The sequence below is a fragment of the Tamandua tetradactyla genome, chromosome 4 (assembly GCF_023851605.1).
Source record: "Tamandua tetradactyla isolate mTamTet1 chromosome 4, mTamTet1.pri, whole genome shotgun sequence".
NCBI classification, from domain to species: Eukaryota; Metazoa; Chordata; class Mammalia; order Pilosa; family Myrmecophagidae; genus Tamandua; species Tamandua tetradactyla.
The window spans coordinates 176,453,161-176,469,747 of record NC_135330.1 but is presented as its reverse complement, the minus strand read 5'-3'; the positions used below and the strand labels follow the sequence as shown (position 1 = coordinate 176,469,747).

At 40.7% G+C, this 16,587-nt stretch overlaps 1 pseudogene; it reads right to left on the bottom strand.

Moving 5' to 3' along the window:
- Window positions 1-8,464: 8,464 nt before the first annotated feature.
- On the bottom strand, window positions 8,465-10,313 carry LOC143679660 (protein ILRUN pseudogene; annotated as a pseudogene).
- Window positions 10,314-16,587: the final 6,274 nt, after the last annotated feature.

Below are 16,587 nucleotides of genomic sequence, written 5' to 3'. Positions count from 1 at the left end.
AAAGGAAGAAAAAGAGAGTTAAATAAAACAAAGCTTCTTCTTTTTACAACTTTACCCAGAACAAGAATGTCATTATTATGAGAGGTGGCTCTCTACCTGTATCAGCTAAAGCTGGTAAAATGCCACTGCAGGGTATCTGTTTGTCTGATGAATTCAATGCTTATTACAGCTTTCGCAATTTTATATTTTAACTTACTGAAACTGTGACTATTTTTCTGAATCTTTAGGTACAACCAAGTCTGTATACACTGTTGACACACATTTATAGTTAGATTATTACCTGTGACAGAATCCGTGCTTTTCTCTATTATCTGTATTAGGATGAATTATATTTGCGAGAGGAAATATTACCAATCCATTGCTTTTAACAGTCTTACAGGTAGCCCAGTTAATCACAAAGCAGTTAGGGGGTGATGTTATCAACCTGGAGATGTAAGACATCCCCTGGGAAAATCTCCCCTCAGAATCAACAAATGGAAAGGGCAAATCCTACTTGCTTGGAACTCTGGAGGAAGACAGCAACTGGAGAACAACTCTACAAAATTCTGAGTTGAAGAACAAGAAAAATTATCTCCAAGAACAGGTAGGAGATTTCTGACCTAAACCCACCAGCCAGTATCCCACTCCCCTCACTTGGTCCCAGCTAACATGAGAGTTGGGGAGAGGCAGCACAGCCCGGGTCCTTCCAGCTACAGAGGCAGACTCAAGAGCCACTCATGCAGAAGTGTGAGCCCCACACATATCCAGGCACAGGCGAGACCAGGGCGGAACACACACCGCCGAGGTGTGCTGTGTGCTACATACAAATGGGCCCTCAGGAAGAAAAATGAACTGTTAGCTAGAGGTGCACGCACTCTATCCAGTTTGTGTTAGCCGGACCCCCTAAATGCAAAACAGACTTCTGACTTGACCTCCTCTAGTTTCCCAGGATGAGAAGAAGCCAGGGACAGGAAATAAAGGGTGGGAGGGAGGATACTTTAAGACAGCATGATACTGGCACAAGAATGGATGTAAAGACCAATGGAATAAAATTGAGAGTTCAGAAATAGATCCTCACATCTGTGGCCGACTGATTTCTGACAAGGCTGCCAAATCCTTGTCAATTAGAAAAGAAACCTCTCTTCAACAAATGGCACTCGGGAAATGGGATACCTTATGCAAAAGAATGAAGGAGGATCCCTATCTCATACCATATTCCAAAATTAACTCAAAATGGATCAAAGACCTAACTATAAGAATCAGGATGATAAAATTCCCAGAAAAAAAATATAGGGCAGTATCTTCAGGATCTTGTCTTAGGTAATTATTTCTTAGACTTTACTCCCAAAGCACAAGCAACCAAAGGAAAAAAAAAGGACCTCATCAAAATGAAAAACTTTTATGCATCCAAGGATTTTATCCTGAAAGTGAATAGAACCTATTCAATGGGGAAAAACATTTGGAAACCACATATCTGATAAGGGTTTAATATCCGTAATATATAAAGTTATCCTACAACTCAACAATAAAAAGATAAACAACCCAATTTAAAATGGATAAAAGACATAAACAGACATTTCTCTAAAGAGGTTTACAAGTGGTTAAAAAGAACATGAAAAGATGCTCAACATACAAGCTATTAGGGAAATGCAAGTCAAAACCACAATGAGAAACCAACTCACACTCACTAGAAGGGCTGTTGTTAAAAAATAATAATAATAAATAGGGCGGTGCAATGGTGGCTCAGTGGCAGAGTTCTTGCCTATCATGCCAGGAGACCCACACAAAAATTAAAAATAAATAAATGAAACAGAAAATTATACGTGTCAGAAAGGATATACGGAAATAGGAACTTTCATTCCTTTCCAGTGGGACTGTAAAATGGTGTATCCGCTGTGGAAAACAGTGGGGCAATTCATCAGAAAGCTAAGTATAAAACTACCTTACAACCTGACAATCCCTCTACTAGGTATATACCCAAAAGAACTGAAAGAAAGGAACCGAACAGATATTTTCACACAGATGTTCATAGTGGTATTATTCACAGTTGCCAAAAGATGGAAGCAATCCAAGTGTACATCAACTAATGAACAGATAAACAAAATATGGGATATACATTCAATGAAATATTATTCAGCCATAAAAAGTAATCAAAGGGGTCAAGATGGTGGCTTGACAACGTGCGCGTTTTGGTTCGTCCTCCAAAACAACTACTAGATGGCCGGAGGCAGTGCAGAGCAGCTCCTGGGGCCATGTCGGTGACCGGACACACAGTGTGCCCTAGTCTGGACCAGCTGGACCAGCTGCGAGCACCCCCCAGAGCCGTGGGTTCCCAAAGCTGCGGTGGCTGGCGCCCCACCCCCACAGGCTGCTTCCCAAGGGGAAAGGAAAGGACTTTACCAACAGCAGGGACTGGGAACAATCAAATGCCAATTGTGGAACTAATTAACAAATTCTGACTACTAAAAATAGGCTCCCAGCTTAGGTGAACCTGATCAAAGCGGAGGTTGCTCATTTTTGCCCCAGGGCCAAGGGGGCAGGACTGACAGAAAAAGGGGAAAAACAAAAGAAGGAAACAGAGGTTTTTGTGGCTGTGTATCTACAAAGGCTTGACTGTCTCTGGATACAGCGGCAGGACTTTTCAGGCTGCAACTGCCCCAGGCATAGGCAGAAGTGAGCTCTTTTAGGGGCTTGTCTGGAGCCTGTGCCTTCCCCAGGGAAGGGGTGAAGCCCAACTCAGGTGGAATCCCTCCATCAAGGAATTCAGACCCCAGGGCTTGGTAATTTGAAGCCATTAAAACCAGCCTACAACCTCTCCTCTGTCTCCACCACACCCCCAGCAGGGAGAGTCTGCCAAAGTTAAAGGTACCGCATCATCTTACGCTGGTGGGACCTGCAGTCAGACAAGCACCACACACAGGGCAGGATAAGAAAAACAGAGTCCAGAGACTTCACAGGAAAGTCTTTAAACCTGCTGGGTCTCACCCTCAGGGAAAACCGACGAAGGTGACTCTTCCCTCCTGATAGGAGGCCAGTTTGGTCTGGGAAAATCTGGCTGGGGTATATAATATATAAATAGACCCTCCTAAGCGTGGGAGGGGAGGAAGACACCACACAAGCAGGGCAAGAAACAAGAAAACAAGAACTGAAAAATTCTCCTCTGTTAAACAAAACTTAAGCTAAAGGTCCAGATAAAACTGAACGGAATGTCAAAGAACAGATAGACAACAAATTCATCCAGCAAGAAAACCCTAGATAAAAGAAGTGAAAGCAATCTCCAGAATAAACTAATTAAGGTAATTAAATGCCTAGACGCCAGCAAAAAATAACAAATCACACTAGGAAAATTGAAGATATGGCCCAGTCAAAGGAACAAACCAAAAATTCAAATGACATACAGGAGCTGAAACAATTAATTCAGAATGCACAAACAGAAATGGAAAACCTCATCAAAAACCAAATCAATGAATTGAGGGAGGATATAAAGAAGGCAAGGTGTGGTAGTTAGATTCAGTTGTCAACTTGGCCAGGTGAAAGCACCTAGTTCTGTTGCTGTGGACATGAGCCAATGGTAGGTGAATCTCATCTGTTGCTAATTACATCCGCAGTCGGCTAGGAGGCGTGTCTGCTGCAATGAGTGACGTTTAACTTAATTGGCTTGTGCTTAAATGAGAGAACGCAATGTAGCACAGTCTAGCAGCTCAGCATTCCTCATCACAGCACTTGCAGCTCAGCCCAGGCCTTTGGAGAAGTCACCCCGGGGAAAGTTGTTGGAACCCAGGGGCCTGGAGAGAAGACCAGCAGAGACCATCCTGTGCCTTCCACGTAAGAAAAGAGCCTCAGTGGAAAGTTAGCTGCCTTTCCTCTGAAGAACCAACAAAATAAATCCCCTTTTATTAAAAGCCAATCCGTCTCTGATGTGTTGCATCCCAGCAGCTAGCAAACCAGAACACAAGGAAAGAAGAAAAAAGAAGAAACTGAAAGTCTGAAAAAACAAATCACAGAACTTATGGGAATGAAAGACACAGTAGAAGAGATGAAAAAAACAATCGAAACCTACAATGGTAGATTTCGAGAGACAGAACATAGGATTTCAAAACTGGAGGACGGAACATCTGAAATCCGACAAGAAACAGAAACTATAGGAAAAAAAAATGGAAAAATATGAGCAGGGACTCAGGGAATTGAAAGACAATATGAAGCACATGAATATACATGTTGTGGGTGTCCCAGAAGGAGAAGAGAAGGGAAAAGGAGGAGAAAAACTAATGGAGGAAATTATCACTGAAAATTTCCCAACTCTTATGAAAGACTTAAAATTACAGATCCAAGAAGTGTAGCGTACTCCAAAGAGAATAGATCCAAATAGACATACTCCAAGAGATTTAATAATCAGAATGTCAGAGGTCAAAGAGAAAGAGAGGATCTTGAAAGCAGCAAGAGAAAAGCAATCCATCACATACAAGGGAAGCCCAATAAGACTATGCACAGATCTCTCAGCAGAAACCATGGAGGCGAGAAGACAGTGGGGTAATATATTTAAATTACTAAAAGAGAAAAACTGCCAACCAAGACTTCTATATCCAGCAAAATTGTCCTTCAAAAATGAGGGAGAAATTAAAACATTTTCAGACAAAAAATCACTGAGAGAATTTCTGACCAAGAGACCAGCTCTGCAAGAAATACTAAAGGGAACGCTAAAGACAGATACAAAGACAGAAGAGAGAGGTGTGGAGAAGAGTGTAGAAAGGAAGACTATGAGTAAAGGTAAAAAGAAGGAAAATTAGATATGACATATAAAATCCAGAAGGCAAAATAGTAGAAAGTACTACCCATGCAGTAATAACACTGAATGTTAATGGATTAAACTCTCCAATCAAAGGCATAGTCTGGCAGAATGGATTAAAAAACAGGACCTATCTATATGCTGTCTCTACTCTAAGGACACAAGGCCAAGGACACAAATGGACATTTACATACCAATGTTTATAGCAGCATTATTAACAATTACCAAGAGATGGAAACAGCCAAAATGACCATCAACAGACAGTTGACTAAACAAACTGTGACATTTACATAAGATGGAATATTATGCAGCTGTAAGACAGAATAAAGTTATGAAGTATGTAACAACATGAATGGACCTTAAGGACATTATGCTGAGTGTGATTAGCCAGAAACAAAAGGACAAATACTGTATGTTCTCACTGATGTGAACTGACATTAGTGAATAAACTTGGAATATTTCCTTGGTAACAAAGACCATCAGGAGAGAGACATAGGGTAAGATATTGGGTAATTGGAGCTGAAGGGATACAGATTGTGCAACAGGACTGAATATAAAAACTCAGAAATGGACAGACAGCACAGTACTACCTAACTGTAATGTAATTATGTTAAAACACTGAATGAAGCTGCATGTGAGACTGATAGAGCGAGGAGGGCTGGAGACATAAATGAAATCACAAAGAAAGATAGATGGTAAAAATCGAGATGGTATAATCTAGGAATGCCTAGATTATATAATAATAGTGAAATGTACAATGTACAAATTTTAAAAATGTTTTTGCATGAGGAAGAACAAAGAGATGTCATTATTGCAGGGTGCTGAAAATAGATGATAATTAATACTTTAAAATGTCACCTTATGTGTGAGACTAAAGCAAAAAATGTTTATTTGTTACAAAATTTATATTTTGACTAGGGCATTTCCTAATATAACTCATGTAGATAGTTTGATCGAATGTCATAAGTACTTGGAATCTCAGGTAGCACATGAGATTTTATTGGTTTGTCCAGAGTGATGCCCCGATGAATCCCAGAATGATTTGATCAGTGACTGGAAAAGTATTTGCAAGCCCCCTTCAGGGAATGGTGAGAGTGGGGAGAAATTCAACTTCCCCAAGTTGAATTCTTGATATTCTCACAAGCAGTGTGGACAACCAAGGCTATAGGCTGAGCCCCCAGTCTTGGCGTTTGTTCATATGAAACTTAACCCCACAAAGGATAGGTCAAGCCTACTTAAAATTTAGGCCTAAGAGTCACCCCCAAGAGAGCCTCTTTTGTTGCTCAGATGTGGCCTCTCTCTCCAGCCAACATGACGAGCAGTCTCACCACCCTCCCCCTCTCTGCATGGGACATGACTCCCAGGGGTGTAGACCTTCCTGGCAACGTGGGACAGAGAACCTGGAATGAGCCGAGACTCAGCATCAAGGGACTGAGAAAAACCCTAGAATGAGCTGAGAATTAACATCAAGGGATTGAGAGAACCTTCTCGACCAAAGGGGGAACAGTGAAATGAGACAAAGTGTCAATGGCTGAGAGATTCCAAACAGAGTTGAGAGGTTATCCTGGAGGTTATTCTTATGCATTATGTAGATATCACCTTGTTGTTCAAGATGTAGTGGAAAGGCTGGAGGGAACTGCCTGAAAATGTAGAGCTGTGTTCCAGTAGCCATGTTTCTTGATGATGATTGAACAATGATATAGCTTACACAATGAGACACTGTGAATCTGAAAACCTTGTGTCTGATGATCCTTTTAGCTACTATATCAACAGAAGAGTAGAACATATGGAATAAAAATAAATAATAGGGGGAACAAATGTTAAAATAAATTTAGTTTGAAATGCTAGTGGTAAATGAAAGCGAGGGGTAAGGGGTATGGTATGTATAATCTTTTTTTTCTCTGTTATCGTTTTATTTCTTTTTCTGTTGTCTTTTTATTTCTTTTTCTAAATCGATGCAAATGTTCTAAGAAATGATGAATATGCAACTATGTGATGATATTAAGAATGACTGATTGTATATGTAGAATGGAATGATATCTTAATGTTTTGTTTGTTAATTTTTTAATTAATAAAAAAGTTAAAAAAAAGAATTACTGATTGTATATGTAGAATGGAATGATATCTTAATGTTTTGTTTTGTTTGTTAAATTTTTTAATTAATAAAAAAAGTTAAAAAAAAAGTAATCAAGTCCTCATATATGTGACAACATGGATAAGCCTTGAAGACATTACACTGACTAAAATAAGCCAGTCACAAAAAGACAAATATTATATGATCTCACTAATCTGAAATAATTGGAATAAGCAAATCATAGAGTTAGAATCTAGAATATAAGTTACGAGGGCTTGGCTTGGGATAGAGAATGGGGAATTAATACTTAATTTGTACAGAATTTCTATTTAGGTCTATTGTAAAGTTTTTAAATGAATGGTGGTAATGGTTGCACAAAAATATCAGTACAATTAACAGCACTGACTTATATATGTGAATGTGGTTAAAAGGGGAAATTTCAGGTCATACATATATTACTAGAAAAAAAGTAAAAGATAAAGCATAAGACTGTATAACACAGTGAACCCTATTGTAAGTGATGAACTATAAATAATAATGCAAGTATAAAAATATTCTTTCATGAATTATAACAAACACACCACACTAATTCAAGGTGTTACTAATAGGGAGTGATATGGGACAAAAATATACCTATGTAAACTATGAATCACAGTTAAGAGTACAAATTTAATATTTTTTCCCCTCAAGCATCAACTTTATTTTTCCAAATTCTGGCAGTAAATGTCAACATGAAGCCAGGACAGACATAACAGTTTATCTGATTATATTAGGTAGGGTGCTGGGCCTAAAATCACAGTATTATTGATCAAGAAGGATGCACCAGAATGCTCACAGGATCCTGCCACATGAACCATCTACCACAGAAAGCTCTTAATATCAGGGCTTTTTTCAACAAGCCAAAGAGAATAACCAGGAACCATCACCAGCTTAGCAATGCACGGAAGACACTGTTGAACTAGCTAGTACAAATTAGCAAGATAAAGAAGGCAAACACCTCCAAGAGTGTCTTGTAAAAATCAGAAAATTTCAAATAATTATTAACTGAAAAAAGGACTCTCATTCCTCACATGTGACAAGTCAAAAAATCACTTGGGTCACTCTGGACCATAGGTTCTGAAAAGACAGCAACAAAAAGACATGCATATTGGGTCAATATAGTGAAAGCCCAACAACAATATTTAGGATAAACCATTGAGCTTGCCTTTTTTCCTCAAAACAAAAATAAAAAATAAAAAACCTACCCAAAGCCAAAAATAACAAAGTAGGAACAGATTGCTAAGGTTTCTGGGTATTGTTACTCTAAGCTTAGCATACATTTACACCGGAAGCCTGGCTGCTGATATTCTGACTCATTTTTTGAATACTAAATGTAAAACAAGAACTTCATTCTTTTAATGCCCAAACGAGGGCAAAGAGACAGAAGTAGATTATAAATGTGGATGAAACAACATCCACAGGACGAGAAGATTTGAGGACACAGTATATGGGGTAGGTTTTTGTGTCGACACTACCGGCTGAGCAATCTTAAAGAACTTCCTCCAGGTTCTGGTTTGCCATGAAGGGGCATCACAAATCCCAAGACCCACCACCTTCTCCTCTTCTCCGAGGGCACCTACCTTATACTAAGTCACGGCTGATAAGGTGATTGAGTGACTGCTGGGGGACAACTCAGTTTGGTCACGAGCAGGAGCCCATGTGTTTTTGCTGATGGAGTCCAACCCGGAACCCCCAAGGTCTCTTAGGTTCTTTTCATCTGATTCTCGGTTATTTCTGGGAGAGGCCAGCGGGTTGACGTTTCGCCCTGCCTTGCGCTGTGGCTGTGTGTTGAACTGGGTTTCAAAAGATGGCAGCTGCCGCGTTTCTCCTAAATGTTCATCACCTGCACGCAAGACTCACCCAGAGGCTTGCCCACCGGGGCGCCCTGTAGCACGCACACCCGCGGCTGCCCCCGGGGCATTTCTGCTGGGGGGGGGGGGCTGCTCATCTAGACAGCGACATCTGCAATCTCTTGGGCTCTAGCGATCTCACCGTCACCAGGTCCCTGTGTCCAAATCGGTCTCCAACGTATTTAAGACACGCCCGGGGAGGGCAGGCCTCGGCCCCAGAATTCTGGATTCGCCATGTTATTATTAAACTGAGTAGCCGGAGGAATGGATTCCCCAACTCCTAAGGTGACACCTCCAACAAAGGACACTGAGGGCGCACTGATGTTTGGGCTCTCAAAGTCATATGGGGCGCAATCCCTGCTTGCAGGTTGCAGTAGGGTCGTGTTCGGGAAGAAGGTGCAGCCAGGGGCGGGGGTTGAGCTGAAGGCCGAGCAGCCGCTGGAACCCGGAGCTGAGCGCGTCCTTGTCGGAGGAGGCCAGGCAGCTGAACTTGTGCATCAGCTCCGTGTCCGGGGCCACGTCCGTGCCATCACGGCGGGAGCCAGACACCAGCTTCCCCACCTCCCTCACCGCGGAGCCGCGGAGCCCAGGCACCCTGAGGGGCCCGCGGATAGCCCTGGAGCCCGTGCCTTGCCTGCTCGCTGGAGCTGGGCCCCGGCCTCTCACCGCCTGCAGGGGTAACCCCACCACTCAAGCTCACGCTCCTCCAGCGCCACCGCCGCAGCCAGTTTTAATATTCTTGCAGCAATTGTAGCAAAGGTGCCACAGTAATGCAAAGTTTCAAAATGGGGGCAGGGAGCAGATATGCAACGCTGTATTATTTATAAAATTTTTCTGTAAACGTACAACTTCTATAAAAAAATTTTTTAAATGCTAAAAAAAACTTTAAAAATAACAATTAAGTTAGCAAGCTCAGGTTTTTGGGTTCCCCTTAGAGTTACCTGTGTCTTTCTAAACACATTCCTAAAATATAATAATAATAACAATAACAATGAAGATCATGAACAATTCCACTAGGATAAGAACCAAAGAAAAACCTCAAAGCCCTACCAATTTAAAATGTTGTGTACAGTTTTCACGGAACAGAGTTTGACACCCAGAGAAAGATGTCTAAAAAACCAGACCGGACCAATCCCCATGAACAGCCTAGCAAGGGGACTGGCTGTTGGCCAGAATGACCACAGAAGAGACTAGCTGTGGCTCTTGGTGGGAAAGGAGACATGAAGACTATGGGTTGATAAAACTGAAGGGAAAAGTAGCATGAAATTAGGAGTTTACATCAGTCCTACAAAAAGGATCTGATCAGAGCCTGAGAATTAACTCCTTGGCATAATATCCTACAAAACAGACTAGATGTATTTAAATTTTAATTAAATGTGTTTAAAGGTTTAAGTTGTTTAAAGTTTTAATTTGGTCTGCCTTTAACGTTTTATTATTCTAAAGTGAGAGCATCCGATTTCTGTGTATTAGGTTAAGTCACAATGCAGATTCTTCAACTCTAGTGTGAAAAACATCGCTGCAGGTGCAAATGCCCTGATTGCAGGCAACATACTTCCCTGCGTTTTTGATCTGCATTGTCACCCATTCTCATTGGATCACTTTTGAACATGGAATAGTGAAGATGAAATCTTAATATTTGGAGTGAGAGAAATGAGACAGGAATATGTGAATATCTGAGTCAAACTGACAGTCAAGTCAATTTTTTAAAAAGGTGAACAGGTTTATGAAGAAACTACAGTATAAATTCATATAATCAGTTGAGTACCTTAACTCTAATTTAGACATTTAGAATTAGAATATTCCCATTTGTAGCCACTATTATTAAGCATTCTACACATATCTAGCACTGTGCCATTTTCCAGATGAGAGACCTATACTCTATAGAAACTAAACAAGGACTCAAACTCAGGCCTTTCTGATTCCAAAATTCTTCCTTTTAACAGCAACGTTATTGGTCTTCAGAATTCACTGTTTTGTTGTTGTTGTTGTTTTATTTTGTTTGGGTTCCATCAGAGAGCCTAAAATTCTGCTTACAACCTGGTTAAAAAGGCCACACAGAGTTAAGACTCCCTGTTTTAGTCTTATATCTGACATGGCTATATAATACTATATGAACCACAATCAATCATTAAATGGCATTATTTGTATTTTAAGTTTAATGAGAGATAACATTCCAAATGTTTGACTATAAAATGCTGGAAGTACAACCATGTATACAACATGGCCTTAGCTCTTGAAGGTTTTATAATACACTGGAGGAAAGAGACATGTAAACAAATAATTTTCACTGATACAGAAGAGCTCTACTGGAGGTCTGTACATACACGCTAAGGTAGGAAACAAGCATGGATGAGGCTAACTGCTTGAAAAAAATTTAGAAAGGCTTGATAGAAGAATCTTGAAAAGACAGGAATTTGGCCTTAAAGGGAATGGGAGAGAATTTTGCAGAGAGAAGACAGCTAGTAAAAAAAGAAAGGAGGATGAAGAAATATAATAACGATGACAATTGCATTTACAACAATGAAAAGGATAATAAGAGCTACACCTTGAGCTTTTATTCGGAGCTGGGACCTTGTTCTAATGGCTTTTAAAAGTATTATCTTGGGCGGGCCACAGTGGCTTAGCAGGCAGAGTTCTCGCCTGCCACGCCGAGACCTGGGTTCACTTTCCAGTGCCTGCCCATGCAAAATAAATAAAAATAAAATTAAAAAGTATTGTCTTATTTAATCCTCCCAACAACCCAATAAAATAAACATTATTCGCCCCACTTAACAGATAAGAAAACTTGGAGGAATGCTCAGTTACCTAAGTTTACAAAATTGAAAGGCGATGAATTAGAAATATGACCCCAGGATGACGCGCTCTAGGACCCATACCGTGCATTTAAGGAGTATGAGAACACAGTGTGGCATGGCCAGACATTACATGTATGTGGAAAAAAGGATGCAACCAGATTCATAAAGAGATGTATATATTACAACATGTCCTATCTTCCGAGCTAAGGAATTGATGGAGAATCATTAAATGATTTTTAAACCAAAAGAATTGAAAATGTTTTAGGAAAATTGCTCCAGCAACATACGTAAAATGTATCAAAGGAGTGTGAGAAGTTGGATGTTAATTGCAATGGAAAAAATCAAGAGGATGGGCCTTTAGCAACCTCCCCACCCCCACCACCAAAATTTCTCAAGATCAACGGGATCTACTTTAGTGTATTTTAAACATGACTTAGGGGCCACAGCTTCAGGAGAATGTGTATACCTGGCGATTGTGTGCCATTTGGAACTTGGCTGACAGATCGGGCTGGAGATATGACCGACATGGGGTGGCGATTATGTGCTTGTTAAGAGCACCTGTGCTTGTTAAACTCACCTGTACTTGTTAAGATCACCTGGTGAAGACTGAGAGGACTCGCGTCACTGCTCTCCTCCCCCTGCTCAAATCTCTTTATACTCTCCTATTATCTGTATTTCTCTCCCATCCTCCCTCTCTCCTCTCTGTATGTCTCTCTCTTTTTTCTTATCCTCTCTCTCTTGATTCTCAACTTCTTAAGCATACTCAGTTACTCCCCGAAAAAAAACAAATAAACCAAAATTGCCTTAAACTCTATATCCCTTCATAGCTCCCACCCTTCAGTTTGCTTTCCCTTCTCAGCCAAGCTGCTTGAATGTGATAAAAATGACATATTCTTTCCCTTCCTCACCTCCCATGCATTTCTCTACCAACTGCCATCTGTTTTCTGCCTCCAGGAATTCCACAGAAATGACTCTGGCTAAAGGTACCAAAGATAGCCTTATTAGCAGATCTCATGTACACTTTTCAGTCTTTATTGCCCTGGCCTCCACAATCACTCAGTATTTTATAACTCTCCTGGGCAAAAGATCAGGAGAGAGTCCCTTCTCTTTTCCAAAGTACAAACTTATGATTAATTTGGTTGTGTTATAATTATTATTATTATTATTATTATTATTATTATTATTAGTGATGGATTCTAAACCTCCAAAACATATACTTCAAGCAAAGCAAGTTATTTTTCTTTAAAAAATCCCATTTACTTCCTAGTCAAGACAAAACACAGTTTCCTCTATCCTTTGCTGGTGATATCACTTTCCTTGAACTGTTTCAAGAAAAAAGCAATGAGGCCATTGTCCACACTCCGGCTGTCCCAGGCTGTGTCTCCGCAGCCGGCGGCGGAGCCTCGGGGTTCCCCAGTGGTGCGGAGGAAGGGGCGGTACTCGGCGCCGGTCGTGAGTGGAGGCCGAGCCCCTGCAGGTGGTTTCTGGAGCTGCAAGATAAGATCCTATGACTCCTGTCAGCTTCCCCTTCTCTGGCTTCATAGTTTCTACCTTTTCCCTGGAGCAGCAGAAATGAATAAACTTCCAGATATATTGCCCTCCTTGGAAAGTGGAGAATAATGTTGAGAGGGTATCTAAGGATGGGACAGGAGCTATGAATACAGTAGGCACAACTAAGAAGATAACAATTTTGACAGCTGTGATTACATCATCAAAGAACAAAACCTTGCCCCTGACTTCCGGAGAAGATGGCGGCTTAGTAAGACACGCGGGTCTTAGTTCCTCCTCCAGAAAAGCAACTAAAGAAACAGAAGCAATACAAAACAGCTCCCGGAGTCACGACAGAGACCAAAAAGACAGTGTACCCCATTCTGGAACAGCTGAACGGGCAGGGAGAATCCGCTGCGGTGAGATACCCGAGGGGCGCGCGTTTTCCCGGCCGGGGCGGCTGGCGACTGGGGTCCCCTCCACGCACGTGGCTCCCCGATCTGACTGGGAATGTTGGATAGCGGGGCCCTCCCGCCACGCTTGGCATCTTGGGCCAGCTGGGCAATTTGGACCGGCACTCCCCCAAGCCGCGGCGGCCGGCAATCCCCCCTCCACGCGCGGTTTCCCGGGCCAACTGCAAGATTCGGATTGGCAATTTAAAGGAGCCACAGCATCTTTTACTGGTGGGCCCCGCAGACAGACGAGCGCCACGAGCGCCACCTACTGGGCAGGAAAAGAAAAACAGAGCCCAGAGATTTCACAGAAAAACCTTTCAACCAGCCGGGTCCCACACCCACGGAAATCTGATCAAATGCCCAGACACCAGCAGAAAATAATGGCTGACACTTGGAAAATTGAAGATATGGCCCAGTCAAAGGAACAAACCAATAGTTCAAATGAGATACAGGAGCTGAGACAACTAATGCTGAATATACGAACAGAAATGGAAAAACTCTTCAAAAACCAAATCAATAAATTGAGGGAGGACATGAAGAAGACATGGGCTGAACAAAAAGAAGAAATAGAAAATCTGAAAAAACAAATCACAGAACTTATGGGAGTGAAGGACAAAGAAGAAAAAATGGAAAAAACAATGGATACCTACAATGGTAGATCTAAAGAGACAGAAGCTACAATTAGTGAACTGGAGGATGGAACATCTGAATTCCAAAAAGAAACAGAAACTATAGGGAAAAGAATGGAAAAACTTGAGCAGGGGATCAGGGAACTGAATGACAATATGAAGCGCACAAGCATACGTGTTGTGGGTGTTCCAGAAGGAGAAGAGAAGGGAAAAGGAGGAGAAAAACTAATGGAAGAAATTATCACTGAAAATTTCCCAACTCTTATGAAAGACCTAAATTTGCAGATCCAATAAGTGCAGCGCACCCCAAAGAGAATAGACCCAAATAGGTGTTCTCCAAGACACTTACTAGTTAGAATGTCAGAGGTCAAAGAGAAAGAGAGGATCTTGAAAGCAGCAAGACAAAAACAATCTGTCACATACAAGGGAAACCCAATAAGACTATGTGTAGATTTCTCAGCAGAAACCATGGAAGCTAGAAGACAGTGGGATGATATATTTAAATTACTAAAAGAGAAAAACTGCCAACCAAGACTCCTATATCCAGCAAAATTGTCCTTCAAAAATGAGGGAGAAATTAAAACATTCTCAGACAAAAAGTCACTGAGAGAATTTGTGACCAAGAGACCAGCTCTGCAAGAAATACTAAAGGGAGCACTAGAGTCAGATACAAAAAGACAGAAGAGAGAGGTATGGAGTAAAGTGTAGAAAGAAGGAAAATCAGATATGATATATATATAATACAAAAGCCAAAATGGTAGAGGAAAATATTATCCAAACAGTAATAACACTAAAAGTTAATGGACTGAATTTCCCAATCAAAAGACATAGAATGGCAGAATGGATTACAACCCAGCAATACCACTGCTAGGTATCTACTCAAAGTACTTAAGGGCAAAGACACAGATGGACATTTGCACACCAGTGTATATAGCAGCATTATCTACAATTGCAAAGAGATGGAAACAGCCAAAATGTCCATCAACAGACGAGTGGCTAAACAAACTGTGGCGTATACCTACGATGGAATATTATGCAGCTTTAAGACAGACTAAACTTATGAAACATGTAATAACATGGATGGACCTAGAGAACATTATGCTGAGTGAGTCTAGCCCAAAACTAAAGGACAAATACTGTATGGTCCCACTGATGTGAACCGACATTCGAGAATCAGCTTGGAATATATCATTGGTAACAGAGACCAGCAGGAGTTAGAAACAGGGTAAGATAATGGGTAATTGGAGCTGAGGAGATACAGACTGTGCAACAGGACTAGATACAAAAACTCAAAAATGGACAGCACAATAATACCTAAGTGTAATGTAATTATGTTGGAACACTGAATGAAGCTGCACCTGAAATATAGTTTTTTGTTTGTTTGTTTGTTTTTGTTTTTTTCTTTTTCCTTTATATATATATATATATATATTTTTATTAGTATTATTATTTTAATTCTCTTCTCTATATTAACATTCTATATCTTTTTCTGCTGTTTTGCTAGTTCTTTTCCTAAATCGATGCAAATGTACTAAGAAATGATGATCATACATCTATGTGATGATACTAAGAATTACTGAGTGCATGTGTAGAATGGAATGATTTCTAAATGTTGTGTTAATTTCTTTTCTTTTTTTTGATTAATAAAAAAAAAAAGAAAGAAAAGAAAAGAAAAAAGCAATGAAAAAATACCTAAGGGAAAATAACCATCCGTGGTCAGTCTCCGTGGAATTGCCTAAAAAATGCTCTCCCCACCAGGGGTGACCTCTCTCCCTCTTTCATTCTTTAGATGATTTACGATGATGATATGGTGTTGCAACTTTTTTCATCTCCTCCATAGCACAGACAGATGAGTTAGCAGAAATATTATGAAGAAACAAGCATATAAAGAAAACCCTAAAGGCCCAAGCAATAGTAAAGAGTGAAGAACATTCATAAGTTTGTAGCTCCTCCTTCTTGTATAATTTATATAAATTATCTCTACAAAATGCAACAGATCAAGCCTCACAATCCCATCCTCCCCTAAGCAAGGGTTTATCAACTCCTGATGAAGCTACCAGATAAAAGAGGCATTATTCCATGACAAATAGCTTTCTGAGCCAAGATTGTACAAGGATTCCCTGACACAATTTCTGCGACACTATTCCCTTCTGATTCTTTGTCTGCATCATCTTTTTTTCCCATTCAATCTTGAACTACTCCTCTTCATACCCTTAGAATTGGTGTTTCCTGCTTTTTTTTTTTTTTTTTTTTTTCTCCTTAGCCCATTGGTCTTTCTCTCACCCCTCACTGGGTGATCTCCAATATTCTCAAGGTTTTGATGATATCTGCAGGCTGGAGATGAAAACTCTTGTCCTGCCAGGTCCTCTGCTTCTGTGTCCAGGGCAACTGCCTACTCCATAGAAATATCTAGATATGCCACAGGCACCTCAATCTCAACACATTCTCAGCTGAGCTCATTATCCACTCATCTTCCCCAACCAAAGTTGGTT